General features: G+C 37.9%; 1 protein-coding gene across 6 annotated transcripts in view; it reads left to right on the forward strand.

The window, feature by feature from the left end:
* FAM172A (family with sequence similarity 172 member A) overlaps positions 1-12,903 on the forward strand; it is a 265,939-nt gene that overhangs the window by 201,512 nt on the left and 51,524 nt on the right. The window lies entirely within an intron of this gene.

Raw genomic sequence — 12,903 nt, forward strand, 5'->3', positions numbered from 1 at the left:
TTTTAGCCCAGTTTACCAATGCTTCTCTTTTTTTTGTTCACTCTTCAATCAATTTAATGTGGACTCTTCTGAGCTGTTTTCTGATACTAGTGTTTCATGACCAGGGATAGGCATCAAGCAGTACAAGAAATAGGAACAAAACCATGCACTTTTTAAAATAAAGCAATTAGCAATTTTTTCATTCTGTTAAAAATGTTATTTTTGCATTCACTAGTCATTCATGGGTATTAATATTACATTAATCAGTGTTTACTGTAAAGCTCTTTGCATTTTATGTCTTCATGTGCATGTAGTTCTGTCAATAAAAACTTTGAATTTCAGGAGGAAAGATAAAATGGTGAAGCTTTTTCATCAAGGTGGCAGGTTCCTGTATCTAGCTGCATGTTAATTTAAGGTATTTGCAAGATTAATACACAAGTGGACGAGTTCAGGAATCTGCAGTGTGAAGCTTGCTTCATCACCCATGTTAACATTCCCATCTGCTGCTAAAACTGGTCCTGCACTTCCATTTTTGCTGCTGTACTTTGTCGGGGACAGGAAATCATTACAGTAACTTTGAGGCACCAGACTTTCTTAGCCACAGCTCTGGCAATTGCTGCACTAAGTCCAACTTTAACTTATCTCTTCTTAGCATGGGAGTAAGTAGCTTTTTTCCTGTTCCTGATTCTTCAAAGGAGCTCTGCTTTTATACTCCTGCTCAGTCTCAGGTGTTGCAGACAGCTTTTCATTTCATGTGTAAACCTAGCTGGATGTGAGCTGCTATGTTGTGCTCAGAGTAGCTTAGCTCTACAGTGCTTTGGAAAGGACAAAGTTTATAGAGACCTGTTGAGTAATATTGCAGAATCTGTTCCGGAGTGCCAGAGCCTCAAAAGTAAATATGAAAATGTGAATTTGAAAGCATTGACTTGAATTGCCACATGTTGCTTGTGTCAGAGAGTTCGATAACACTCATTCATTTACTGTTCTACAAAATAGTTACATGTACTTGAGGCACTACTGATACTGGAGAAACAGTTTCATCAAAAATTATTCTTGTACTCAAACATATCTATTTATCATAGCAATTTTTTGGAGTAGAGTGAACTAGTTAGTTGTTGTCTTAGGGTCCCTGAGGCTGTCTGTGTGGTAATAATGAATAATTTAAATTATTACAGTCAGATATTTCCTATGAAGCATTTGAGAACTATTAGACTGCTGTGACTGTTGTTTCTGATACTACTTAATGCTATCTCATTAGTGCATTATGTATCTATATCCATCTGTACGTTGGCAGGTCTTACTCCACTGTGTGATTACAAACTCTTCTAGAACACTCAACCCTGTAAGGAGGTATTCCCTGAGAGATGTCCTCCAAAATTCAATAGCAAAAATTTTTATTTGTATTGACATAAAATCCAAAAGATTTTTCACATTTCAGTTTTCGTTTTCTGTTAGAATCCAGATTCAGATTTGGATTTAGATTTGGATTTGTTAGAATTTTTCAGAAAGTTCCGTTTCAGTAGAAAACTTTTCTTTTTTCACAAATGTATGTCGTTTAGGTGGGGAAGGATATTTAGATCCCTTATTGTCCACTTTTAGGTACAGGTGTTTAACCTTTGACCAGATGTTATATTGAAATTTAAAACTTCAATTTGGTGAAAATGTTTCTTCTAGTAAGTCATTCAGCCTTGGCTGAAAGGATGCAAGACATGGGGAATCCATTGCTCCTTTCCCTTTATGATTTGCAAACTGCTCATTTCTGGTTTGGCTTTGTCTGGTTTCAGGTTCCAACCATTAGTTCTTGTTGTGCGTTTTCTACCGTAAGTTAAAGAACTGTTTGGTAAATTGCTTTTTCTCCCTGTGAGTTACATACTGGCATCGAGTCAACACACCATTTTCTTTTGAGAAACGTAATAGATTGAGTTCTTTAAGTCTCAGTGCAAGTTAATTTCTCCAGGTTTCAAATGCTTTCATACATTTCTCTGTGGCATCTCCAGTCGTTCAACTTCTTTGAGATACACCTGTCTACATCTTAGTAATGTAATATCAAATCTTTTCTACCTGATTCTCTCCCATTTCATTAGGTAACAGTTACATTTGACCCTTTTATCACCCTACTACAAAGAGTCAGTTTGGGAGGAACTTTCCCTTTCTAGAGCTGCTGCTCTTCATCTTGGTTTTAAACTAGTATTAGGAAGCATTGCAGGTAGCTTTTTTAGAAAAATAAACAAAAAAAATACACTAACTTGAAAAAAAAAATAAAAAGTCCATCACCTTTCTTAACAGCCATTCCATCCTTCTTCTCATTTACAAGTTTTACCAGCAGTAAATTTGTATATATTTCCTGTGTGGTTGAATAGCCATAGGACACTCCAGCAATAACATCTCTATTCAATAGTGGTTTCTCTATGATAGCTGCATTTGCAGATTACTTACTCTGCAAGTTCTTAGAAATGTGGAATAGTACTGACTTTCAACCCCTTTTCATGCATAAACAATTCTAGAGTTGTTCCATTTGTCCCCTCATGAATTTATGAAACAATTTCTGCCTAAGTTGAAGTTTTAGTTAAGTAATGAAGTTGTCATTAAGTTTCTCCAACTTTTGTGGTAGTAGTTTACAGCATAGAAGAAGAAATGAGGAATGTGTCTTCCTAGTAAAAGGAAGACATTTTAATGTCTCTCTTGAAAGACATGTGGGAGTAACTCACATGTTGGACACAGTACCTGGAATCAAACAGCTGGGAAAGCAGCAGTCATCACCAAGCAACCAGAGTAGGTAAGGGGCTCCAGTGTAATGATAGTCCAGAAGTTTCATGGGAAGCCTGGGAAGAGCAAAATGTAGTTGCTGAAAACAAAAGGGAGATAAAGCACACTTTCTAAAAATGCTTAGCAAAGGTGACATAATTTTTCCTCCTGCTCAGAATGTCTCAAGGAATAAATGAATTGCCTGACAAAAAATGGAGTATACTCTCTTTGTATATAATCCTTATCAGCTAACATGCTAATTTATCAAAGAATGAAACTGAGTTTATTTGTGTAGGAGTTATTTTCCGGTAAGTTGCATTGGCTTGAATTAATTACATTTGTGTACCTTAATTCCTCATTAGTAGACTCCAGTATCACAGCATTGTGGTTCTCAAAGGGATTTTTAGTATGCATCAGCCTCATCCCCCAGCCCAGAGCAGGAGCATACCTTCTTACATTACTTCCTGACAGGTGCTTGTCTTCTTGGTTCTTTCCTTTGTGTTGTGTAATGACACATCCTCTCTGGGCAGTCTCTTCCAAACTTCCAGTTTTAGTTACCCATTCTTCCTGGTGCGAGTGTACAGCCTCAGGAACAGCTGAGTAAGCACCAGTCACCCTCAAAAAAGAGATACTGTTCTTCATGCCCGTAGAACTTAGGGTAGGAATTTATGGACCTAGATATCCATTTTTCCTTTATTTTTCTTGAGATTTATGTCAGGCTACCTATGCAAATAGTTTTCTCTGAAATTTTGGATTAGGATTTTCCCATCTTCTGTACCTTCTCTGGTACTTTAAGCATTATTTTAAATGAACATCAGTAGCCAGTTAACTGATTTGTGGCTCTTGAGTACAAACTCTGCAAGCCTGCCAATTCAGAAATATTTATCCCTGAGAAGATATTGATGAGCAGCAAAACAGAATGTACTTCATCAAACAATCTTTTTTTTTCCCAAATAGGGAACAGAAGCATATATTGAACAATTTTCTTCTGCATTTAGTTATTTACGGTTTCATCAGCTCCATCTGAAAACTGATGCATTTTTGCATTTGTTGCTTGTATATTTTGCTAAGTTTGCCAGCCATACAATGTTTTTACTAAGATAACTTTAGCTTTCTTTATCATATTTTGCTGATTTTCATTTTTTATATTTCTTAACTGATTTCACTCTTTTGCTAAACCAGGAGGACTAATGCTGTTAGGTGTTTTTTGTCATCCAACAACTTTGTAAAAATACCATTAATTCATTTATGTTTAAATATCACATCTTGATTAAGTTTACCAATCTTATTCCTACTTTGAAGAAGAAAACACCCTTTTTGAAGCTCCAAACTTCAAAATGTGTGTTGCCAGCAGACGCTTCTCTCTGTTCAGTTCCACCAATATCACCAGGCCCCAGGCAGCCAGCCATTTGTATTTATCCAGTCAAAACACTGCCCAAAATGGTAAAGTCGTGGAAGGTATTACATGTTTTTGTCTATGAGCATTGTTCATTGTTTTTAGAAACTCTTAATACTTGTGACCACCAATGTCCATCTCCTGAACTTACACTTTTCAGGGTGAGGAAACTCTCCATGAATTGCTGAGGTATGCCTATGGACAAACTTAGTCCGTTCACTGTTTTGCCATGGTTGCCTGTCACAAAGCTCCTCACCAGCATCTTCTACTGGGCTTATTTAGTGTACAAATTTATGTGCACCATAGAGCCAAGATCAGATTTATCAGGGGCTCCACATCCTTATCACTTCTGTGCACTTCAATCAACCTAAGTAATAAGGTAGTAATGTAGTAAGGTAAGCCTAGGTAATAAGCAGACTTTTTAATAGTGCAGGCATACAAATTATGCCATCATAGTACAGTTACCAGTAATGCCAATTGTATCAAATTGGGGTTCATGGCTATGGTTAGACAACAAACAAGAATTGGAAAAAGTAGCAGTGGCATAGCATTAATTTCATCATTCCTTTTCTTTTTATTTGCTGGATAAATTTATTTGCAACACATGGAGGTTAAATTTATATTATATTTGCCTTCTTAGCACCCTGCCCTCAAACAACTAATGTAACAGTTTTCTGACTGCTCCAGCTAGTTCTCAGCTGAGAGGATTGGTTTACCAACCTGTGAGATAACCAAAGCATGGGAAACATCAAGTTCCACAATGTCATTTTTAGAAACCCTTTGCACAGTATATTTGCACTTTAAACTTCCTCCCATCTAGGATCATTTGGGACGCCAAATTTTCTGTAGAAAGGACTTGTCATTTTCTGATAACCTGCATCAGCAACTAATCTTGTCATGCTGATGTACAGGGACGGTTAAGAGACTTGTTCTAAAGCATCGTGATTGTTAAATAGTTAATAATAATAAAAGCAAAAGCAAACAAGTGCTAAGAATTCAAATTTGTTTGGCTAGATAGTGTTAAGAACAAGGCTAATTTAAGCAGGCATGTTATATTCTTATATTACAACATGCAAACCATACCCTATGAAATAATTGTTTACCATATATATCTTAATATTATGAATAATGATGTATTCCAATAAATAATTTAATGAACCACATTTAATAAGCAGCATATTTTAATCTATATTCCAATTTTTGTGTGAAAGACATTTCCCCACACATTAATTCTTTTATTTCAGATAGGTTTGCAAGACATACCTACAACAGCTTAACAGAGAAATAATCCACACAGCTAATAGAGTAAACCATTTTAGACTATTTTCATTACTACTGCTGTGATCGTCAGTTTGAAGATAAATGTCATGTACTTTCAAACAAACATAGTTAAGTGCCTATCATTGCATTTAAGAAAAAAAGTTGTGTAAATGAGGCAATGTGTTCTTACCACTTTATCTAAGATTTTTATGTTAATATATTGTTTGAAATTATGCACATTATAAAATATAAAATGCACACAATACAATTTGTAACACATATAAATAAACACCACATCTATTTGAAATCTGAAGGCCAATTTTGACTCTTAGATACTTAAACGATGATCTGTTTGAATCTGGTAGACCTTAGCTGTGACTTTGCCTTGCTGGGCAAGGCAGGTCATCTTTCATTACTGTCTTTGCCTCTAGATGATCAGTGCTATTATGTTGGAGTTTAAACTATATCCTGAACTGGATGTTAAACTGGAAGGGCTTTGCGTGGAAGGGAGCTTTCCTGCCTGAAGGTGTACATGCCGTGACTGCTCCAACAGGATATTTCCACTGCAGCTGTACATGCAATACAAACAAATGGGAACATAAACATATTTCAAAACACTTGTGCTGCAGAAGCAGGCATCATTTTTTTATTCTAGATGAGCTGACCTTCAAGGACTCATCCTTAACTCTGAATAGTTACATTTGAAGGTTTATTATTTGGTTAATTTGGGGACACAGTTCTAGACTGTAGACTGTATCTGTTTATGCAACTTGGTCCATTCAGTGAAATATATTCCCTTTTCCACAAAGGAAACCTCCCACAAAATCCCATCAGATTAAACAAACACATGTAAAATAATGGCTGAAGTACAGTGTCCAGCAGTACTATGTTGGACACTGGTAACAGTATGTGTCAGAGCTGTGAGATGAGATTTGGGTTGTTTCAGGACTATTCTGGATGTTTATGATTTTGACAATTTCCTGCTACTGACTACAGAATTTATACTCACATTGGGTGTACCTTGCAAATTCGGCACAACTTAAAAATCTTGCAGATTCCTTTTGGCTGCTAGGCACCTGATTCGGCTGCCACTGAATTTTCCCTGTGATTTTGGTGGGTCTATCTTTAGTTCTTGTCCCAACAGACCACTATTTTAAACCAAATGCCAAGTGTGAACTAATGACAAATTTTTAAGAGTGTTCTTTTCTTCTTCTTGGATGAAACATACTAAACATTTGTGTCATACTCTGTCTGATACCATTCTTTCCTTACTCTTTAAGCACACACCTCCTCTCCTCCAGGAAAGTATCAGCTTCTCATAAAAATGTGCGTGCCTGTGCAGAGGAATGAGTGCAGCTTTGGAGAATTAGGACCTAAAAGAACACAAGAGGAACCCTGCACTGTTGACTGGCAATTGGTCACCTGCCTTTGAGATGGTGGTTTGGGACCCCATCTGCTGTCGTGGGAATTGAAGTTGGTTGTTGCTTCTGGTGTCAGTGGCCTAACCATTGCACTGTCTTATAGGTGAAGGCTCTCCCTTTCTCATCCGTCTTAAAAAAGGAGTTGATTTCCACCTGTTTTTTTAAGGAACAGCATTCATTGCTTCCAGGCTGCAGCATCAAGGCACTGCTAGTTTCCATGACTTCAATCAGTCAGTCTGTCCTAGATTATTATTTTTACCAATGCCTTGTAAATGCCATGCATTTTTTGAAACAGTATATCATGGGATGGAGAAGCCTCACAAGTGAAGAGGCACGGTGTTCACTCAAGCTAACAGTAGGATTTCTGGTACACTAAGCAGAGGAGGAGTCAGTGACAGATTAAAGGAGAGCCAAAACGCTGTTTTTCAAATCCTGTCATCTCTGGGTGACAATGAAGAGAAACCACAAACATCCAGTGGAGATGGCACCAAAGTGTGGTGGGCTTCCCCATCAGCCAAATGCCACAGGTTTTTCTCATTGAGGCAAATAAGCAAGGCCATGCCTTAAACAAGGAGATTAGATGCAAAGGGGTCGTTAATACCAGTATACCCAGCCTATGAGAAATGTGGGTTAACTGGAAAACAGATACCACTGGGGAATCCATCATGTTGCATGATGTCAGTAGAAAATACACACATAATCGTGGGAATGTCAGCTCTCTTTATCTCTATACATCCTTGTGTCTTTCTTCCAAAGCAGCTCAGGGCTCAGCAGAGAAGTGAGGACTTTTTCTTTTATTTTGTGTTTTGATCATGAAGTTTATGTTTCATTAAAGTTTTAGAAATTCCAGGTGAAATAGAAGTGTGAGCATTTTTATCACCTCCTGTCAGACTGTCTCACTTTAGGAGAACTCTGCTACACGCTACGGGCAAGTCCCTGGTTTCTGCCAATTAGTGTCTTTACTAGAACTACATTTTTATTTGTGTGGTTTTAGCTGTATTCACAGCTTGTAGTTTGCACCCACAGATAAATAATGTTATCTTGGTAACAGAGGTACAGTCAGTCCCAAGTGAATTGATTTGTCATCATCCAAAGCTATTATCAGCCAGGTAAAATTTATTCTTTGTAGAAATGAGGAAATAGAAATTGATTTTGAATAGTTATTCTTCGCATACGCAGGCTCTTTCACTACATATTTTGTTAATTCTGGTATGATTTTTCTGTGCTACATTTCTTTTTCTAAACTCTTCCTCTGATTTCATGCCTGACTTTTTTTAATGCTACTAAATGATTTACTGAAGCTCTACAAGTGATATTTCATTCGCCAGGGAGACTGAGCTGAGTGCTGTCCCCAAATTCGATACAATATTATGTTAGAATTAATATGGATATTGATGCAAAATTAATGCAAATAGACTCCACATCTAATCCCACACTCCCTCACTCAAGTTCACTGGCAGCAACAGCAAGTTACTTCTTTGATTTCAGTGCTGGATATACAATATTTATGAGAGGTTGCACTTTACAGCTCTACTTTGGTTATCGTTATTCCAGTGCACATTAAAACAGTTTTTGGAACTGAATTTGTTTTGCTGTTGTCAGACCCCACTTAGACAAACCTGAGTTTGTGCTTTGGCATATTTAGCTTGTGGCTTAACCCAGTAAAAGCTACACCAGCAGCTTCCTAAAGGTACAGAATGTAATCAGCATTTTGCAGGTTGTACCTGTACAGGACCATGCAGGACACTGCTCAGAGTCATGAGTGCCTATGGTGTGCATGGCAGTATTTGACCATTTAATGTCTCACTTCTGCTTTACATGTCTGCAAAGTCTGGCTAGAGTGCGCTGTTAGAATGTAATTGGTATAACTAACTATTATGAAAGATCAGGATAGAAGTCATCACCAGACTTCAAAGGTCTTAACAGATTGGTGGGCCAATGTGATGTGTGATAAAGACTGGTTTAAACTATTTTAATCCTCTTGTCCTGCTAGCTTCAGACTCATTGAAAATGTTGTTTTGATACTCTTTGGCATGTAGATCATGTATGACAGTTGAGACATAGGCTTAGGTTTAAAATGTAGCTATTAAAATAAATTGGGAATTGTACAACCATTTTCAAGCAATCAGGCTTTTATGAGTTGCTTTCTGAAACCTAACTGTCCCCAGATAGTTTTGTTTATATTTTCACTAAACGTGAAAGCTCATACGGGTTAAGTGTGCAATTCAATGACAATTTACTTTATGGGGAAAAATCAGTAGATATTCCTCTGTGATGTTTTGGTATGGGAGAGACAAATACCCATCAAGAAAACTTGCCTATTCCTGATGGGTTTGATCTTTTTTCCCCTTGGACTTGGCATTGCATCTCTCCCATCAGTGCCAATGTACATGGCTGAATTCCAATAGCGAAGCCTCTTTCCCAGGTGTCATGCAGTCACTTCTCCCAAAGCAATGGGCAGAGCAGAGGGAGGGGTGTTTTCTGCTCATCACCTCATGGATACTTTGTATTTGGAGAGCTATGGCTGTTTCCGCGAGCAGCACACAAGCAGACCTCCCTGGGTACACTAGCAGAGATGCTTCTCTGGCTTACAGCCTCTGCCTTTTGCTGCTCCAGCATTCCACCCTGTGGTCCATCATAGTGTCTGAACACTGTAGATCTGGGGAGGAAAATGCTCAGAAACATTTCAGCAAAGCAAAATAACATGCAGCAAGCTACTTGTCTCCACCAAATTGAGCATGGGTGTAATTATCCTTTTAACCAAGATGCTTTAAAATAGACCAGGAGTGACTGAGAGGCAGTGAGAGCAGCCCAGTGATAGACTTAAAGTTCAACAGAGGGGAAAAAAATCATACAAGGATTTCACAAGCAATGACACTTGGATGGTATTTGGGAAATCTTTTTCTTTCAAGACTATCTTGCGATTTACTATGGAAGTAGCACATCAAAGCTGCACTGACTTCAAAGCTTAGAACCACTTACAGCTTCCAGCTATTACTAAAACCTACCACTTCACCCTGCCAGCAGCTCATCTCAGCTGCCTCTTTAAGTTACACCCATCTACTTCCTGCCTTCTGATTTTGGGGAGGGGAAAAAAAACAGCCAGAAAAACGTGTAAATTAAATATAGCTGTTCACACTGAAGCAATGTCAAAGTCAGGGGAAAAAGGCAAATGAAGGCATTAAGACATTAAAGATTTAGTACAAACTCAACAGTGATGTACATATGCACACTCTCATTTGGCTGACTCTAATAAAGCTGTCTGCTTTGAGGAAGTTCCCTGAGAGAGTGTTACCCCAGGGTAACAGCCCCTGAATGAGGTGTGCAATCTGTGTGGGCTGTTATTGAGGTCCAGATATTACCTGTAGCTTGACACAACCAGCAGTGCCATGGCACTCCGGGATATCTTCACATATTCACATATATTCACACACAATTAAATTAGTTCCCATCCCTGTTCCATAGGGGCAGTCCTCATCCACTGATCTGCAGAGAAATCTGCTCATGTACCTCAAAACAGTGTGCCACTATGAGGCAATGATCACCATTTATTGCTCCAGTATTTTTGATTCTTTTGTATTAGCAGTAGAGATCTTGGAGGCAACATTTTTATATTGTATATTTTGGGAGTCCCTGAAACAGTTGTAGTAGCACAGGGCTGTGCTACTTTCTCCAAATTGATAGAAGAAGGCTAAAATGTACCAGAGTGGTAATTTATTGTGGTATTAATATTGTTCAACACTTTAAATTGGTACATTGTTATTTTCTGATTGGGAGATTTTTATACCTGGGTTTTTAAAATGGTACATTAATTTCTGAATACGATTTGTCTTGCAGATGACATATTAATAGGAAGTTAGGAACGACTGTGGTCTTTGTTTAGTATAAGAGTTTGTATATTTGGCACAGATCAATGACATACTCTAGAGCTAAATGCCATTAATCCACTTACAGACATTCACTGCAATAAAGAGAAATTACCATTGAAAGAGCCAATCATACATTAAGGGGAATTTCTCTGTTTCCTTGCATAGTCTTATATTTTGAAAATGCCTTTGCAAGTGTTTAAAGTTGATTTTATTTTTTCCTTCATTTCTTCCCTTTACAAGGAAGGATTTTGGCAGCAGTGGGAATGCTGGTGGCTTATCCCAGGTGAGCTGTGATAGCAGAGATGGCTCCGCGTGGTGCCAACCTGCTGTTTGTGGCCACAGTGTCCCATCAGGGGGGTTGTCTTATCCTCACCCACACACACAAATTATGTGCTTCTGCATTAGACATGTGGCAGATCTCAGTACAGAAGTGGGAAGGCAGACTGTTTTGCCTGGATGGTGGTTGCCACTGGATGTAAATAATTGAATTATTGTGTACCACAGTCAGTTGACAAAAAGAGTATTCTAAAAAGCTGACGTATGTAAAAAGTGTACAGGGACATAATGTTGAATCTGTAATATATATATATGGCTAGTGTATGTTCTCTATGAAGAACATGGCTCTGCTTTAAACTTGTAGAGGGGTTGATGGGAGCTTCCTGGCTGGCTGATGATGCAATCAAAAAGTAAGGTTATTTGTAATAATTACAGCCACTCCATCAATACATTTATATATTTTGCTGTGTGATAGGTTTTTTTCTCTTCTTAATAAATGCATTTCTCTCAAATAAACTGTGCAGTCCAGTAACAGCACAGTCATTTGAAGTTCATTGAAAATATAGGAGGACATCATGTCTTCTGTCTTTATGTTAAACTTGGTATATTAAGTTTCTTGCACAGCTTGCAGCATGGAGGTGTGATATACAGCTGTGGCAAGGCAGGCTAACCACATACAAATTCATGAAGTACCGCTGGATTAGCAGGAACCAACAAGGGTGTGCAAAAAGGCATGATTTCTGTAACTTTTCATTTATGACAATTAAAATAACAAGTTTGGATTTTGTTGTCTGTAAATAACAATGCACAAATCATCTGCAGAAGCTATTGTTTCATATGCTTACTTTCACAGCATAAAGGTTCTATCAGTTAGCTGCAGTGCATACACAAGCAGAGCTTGTGGACTTGAAGTTACAGATCAAACATGTAAGGATACAACAAATTATTTTGGATTAGTGCAGAAAATTCAGGAAAGCATAGTGAATTCCTTAACTCACAGGTTTTTGTCTAAATTTCCCATTATTTTTCTTCATATATTCTTTGTCTTTTTAATGTTTTGTTCCCTTCATGTTCAAAGATAGCAAGATTATGGAAGCAATAGGCACTGCAGCCTACATTTAAATTTAGTTGTGATATGGCAGTGTGGAAAATGTTCCCCTGATGTCAGGCTGGCTTGATCCTCTGTCTACATTATTAAACCTCTTGAAACACCTCCATTATAGTGTTCACCTTGCTTGACTTCAAAGAGCAGTGAAGCTACGTAGAGCGAGTGAGCCACAACTCTGCAGAGCGAGTTACCTGTGGTTACTTAGAAATGCTAATGCATTCTCTGCTGTGTTTATGAAGTTATCTGTTTGCTGTTCTGCAATTCTAGAGTCAAAATAATAAAATGACTGAGATAAATACAGAATCTAGAGATATTCTGTGATTTGAAGTAATTGCCATTCACCTTTTGAAACCTTTTCCATGCCCATCTCCATTCCCCCCCCCCCCCCCCCCCCCGAAAAAAAACCCGAACAATTAATTAAATAGGTTATTTTGGGGGAAAGCAAAGTTGGCACTATTACTGAGGAACCTCTTGAGTGTGGTCTCACGGAGTCACTCAAGAAAAGGATGTGGATGAATGCCTGACTTATCACTGGGATAGTTTATTGGGAACTAATCTGTTCAAAATGTTTGGACTAAACTAAAACCTGGCTTGCTCATCTAATGAAAAAAGTCAAAACAGAGAAGAAAGTGCCATGGTTTGTGTTAGGTGACACTATGCCCTGCTTGTCTAATTTGATTACACAGAGCCACTGAAGCCTCAGGCAAAGCTGATTTTAGCTATAATCAGCTTCTTAACCTTTTGAGAACTAACATAAACACTACCTACTAGTGGTTAATTATGTTGCTCTACTACATACAACAAAGTACAAAGGTAAAAGTGTAGAACTGCAGTAACACATGTTGTGAC

This window comes from Corvus moneduloides, chromosome Z (genome assembly GCF_009650955.1).
Source record: "Corvus moneduloides isolate bCorMon1 chromosome Z, bCorMon1.pri, whole genome shotgun sequence".
NCBI classification, from domain to species: Eukaryota; Metazoa; Chordata; class Aves; order Passeriformes; family Corvidae; genus Corvus; species Corvus moneduloides.